This window comes from Gadus morhua, unplaced genomic scaffold (genome assembly GCF_902167405.1).
Source record: "Gadus morhua unplaced genomic scaffold, gadMor3.0, whole genome shotgun sequence".
In the NCBI taxonomy this organism is placed as follows: domain Eukaryota; kingdom Metazoa; phylum Chordata; class Actinopteri; order Gadiformes; family Gadidae; genus Gadus; species Gadus morhua.
This window is the reverse complement of record NW_021964145.1, coordinates 312,501-315,709: the sequence shown is the minus strand read 5'-3', so window position 1 is coordinate 315,709 and position 3,209 is coordinate 312,501.

Sequence of the window (3,209 nt, the reverse complement as noted above, 5' to 3'; positions counted from 1 at the left end):
CACTAACCCTAGTTAGTAAGGGGCGAGGTGTCCTGCGCCCGTTTTGTTTTCTACAACCGACACAGAGAGGCTGAGGACCCCTCCCCCACTACCCCCACCCCTGGGAGGAGGTCCTCCTGGGTGAAGGAGGACCAGAAGGTGTGGAGGTGTGTCAGTGTGTCTGAGGACCCTCCTCCACCTGGGGACACTGTGTAGAAGGACAGAGAGCCAGCAGGCCGGTCCAGATACACTCCTACTCTGGTGGAGCCAGCGGCGGGGAGAGGGAGGGCTGTCACTGTACCGTTATACCGGGCAGAGTAACTATCATCAAAACAATCAAGACTCCAGGACTTGTTGTTCCCTCCAAGCAGGCTGTCAACACCCAGTCCTCTCCTTGTGATTCCTCTGTATGTCACTCCTATCTCAACCCGTCCATCCCACTCTACCTCCCAGTAACAGCGGCCAGTCAGAGCCTCTCTACCCAACACCTGGAGCAGGGAGTCAAATCTGTCTGGGTGATCCGGATACGACTGGTCCTCTCCAACCCACGTCACCTTCCTGTTGTCCTCAGACAGAGAGAGTCGTCTGTTGGCCGTGTTGGGGTCCAGTGTGAGGTCACAGGCATCTGAGGGAGAACCAGACATGATGAGCTGCTGAACCGCTCTTCATCCTCATCATCCTCACTAGTACTGTTCTCCTGCGCTCTGTGTACATATACATAGATATGAACACATACATACATATACATATGTACACATACATAGATACACACACCTCAACAATGACGTTATGAATACATCAACAACAATATTATGAACACATCAACAACAATATTATGAAAAGATCAACAACAAACATCTCTCCTTGGATCCAGGCTGCTCTTCTTGTTTTTATTCTCTTTCTTTTTGTGATTGCTCTCTCTTCTTCTTCAGTCCCCTCCCCATCAGCCCCCCCCCCCCCTCAGCCCCCTCCCACTCACCCCCCTCCCCCTCAGCCCCTTCACCCCCCCTCCCCATCACCCCTAGTCCTCAACCTCAGCCCCCCCTCAGCCCCGTCACCCCCTTTTCCCCCTCCCCCTCCCCCCTAGTCCTCCCCCTCAGCCCCGTCACCTCCCTCCCCCTCCCCCTCAACCCCCCTCAGCCCGGTCACCCCCCCCCCCCCTCAGCCCCTTCACCCCCCCTCCCCCCTCCCCCTCAGCCCGGTCATCCCCCCTCCCCCTCCCCCCTAGTCCTCCCCCTCAGCCCCCCCCCCCCCCCCCCCCCCCCCTCAGCCCCCTCTCTCTCACCCCTCCCCCTCCCCCTCACCGGCCCCTAACCCGGTCACTCCCCCTCACCCCTGTAATACCTGCTGGGTTTTATACAAGCAGGTCTAACTGTGATGGTGGACAGTATTAATATACGTAAGATACATGACAGGGGTTAATCTAAACCGGGAAAGAGGGGCGCTGCGCCTCCTTGTTTCAACCCAGCGCCTCCTTGTCGAAAATTTTAATTGACTTAAAATCTCCCGGAATGGAGAGCGAGCGAGCAAGACCGCGCACAGGAGACAGACGTGCTCCTAACCGCGTTCGCATCTGTGTAGCGAGCGCGCAGCACAACAGAGAGGGATCTAGAAACTGTGCATGATGCAGTGTGCACGTGAGCCTCAGGCGCCTCCTGATTGGCCTGGATCGGTAAGTCAACCAATCAGTTTACAGTGTAGGCGGGCTTTTATCTCTTCTCCCGAACCAAATTTATGAGTTCAGTGAATCTGAGAGTGTCTGAGAAGAAAGAAAATATAGCGTTTGGTGACTTAGTTTACAGTGTTTTTAAAATGTCGTGCCGCGGGGTGAAGAAAAGCAAGGATTGTCTGGGGCAGAAGAAGATCACGTCGTTTTACTGTCAGGAACCTAAGAGAGATGGCGGAAGCGAGATCGGCTCCATTGAAGGAGCGATTGAAGGCTCCATTGAAGGAGCATTCATCGGCGAGGGATCCAGGGCGTTACTGGAAGACTCAACCGCGCCCCCTTGTGAATTTTTTCTAGAAAAACCCCTGCATGAGGGTGCGGGGCCAGGTAGGCTTGTGACGGCCCTGCTAACCCCGCCCACGGGCAGATTGGATTATTGGTGTTCTCCTTGTCTCTGCTCAGGGGCGTGTGATTGGCTGGAGGATAAAAGGCTATACAGATCCAACATGGGGGGGCTCTCTCCTCCTTGCGGGTTTTGGCTTCTGCTGTGTTTAGTAGAATGCTCCTATTCTGATCCACACCACATCCTGAGTTCTTCCATTACACTGACTTACACCACACTTATATAAGGTTAATGATCTGGCAGCCGTTGGCAGCCGTTGTTGTCTAGTTGTTTAATAAATGTCCTTATTATGATTGAAATTTGCGTGGTCTCCCCTTCTATGTGGCGTACCTAGAGCCAGTACGTTACAGTTTTGAAATACCCAAGAAAATCGTGACCCGCGCCTTTGAGGTTTACACCCGCGAATCCGTTTTTAAAACAACCCGTGAAGCTCGCAACCCTGCATCACCGTCACCTTCGCCGTACTGGCAGTGATGGGAAGTTGTCAAATAATTATAATTCATGTATTGTAGGCTATATAACAAGAAATGTATGTATTTTATAACCTTGTTGGTTGTTCAATAAAACATATTCACGGCCAAGATACGTGTTTCAGACTAATAACGTTAAATGAAACGTTCCCCGAAAGGGAAATATGCCTTAATGACAATAATGTGCTATACGTTGACATTCAACATATCTGGGATACGTTTCAAGCAAACATAATCCTAGAAGTAAATAAATGGTAAAAAATAGGCTGAGACCGAACGTATTTGCGATACGTTCAATAAAACGTAATCACGGACAAAATACGTTTTTTGCCAAACGTAATTGAGAATGCCGAATAGTTCTCTGGGAACGTAATTTTGATGAGAAAGGATTGATCAGTTTGAACTGACTTATTTTCAACTGGATCAACCTCCGCAGTGGCCATGAGTCATTAGCATGTCGTCGCCATTTGTGTGTAAGGTAATGACATAATTAGACAGAGAGAGCAGGAGGAGGAGGAGGAGGAAGAGGAGGAGGAAGAGGAGGAGGAGGAGGAGGAGGAGGTGGAGGAGGAGGAGCAGCAGGAGGTAGAGGAGGAGGAGGAGGAGCAGGAGGAGGAAGAAGGGCAGGAGGAGGAGGAGGAGCAGGAGGAGGAAGAAGGGCAGGAGGAGGAGGAGGAGAGGCAGGAGCAGA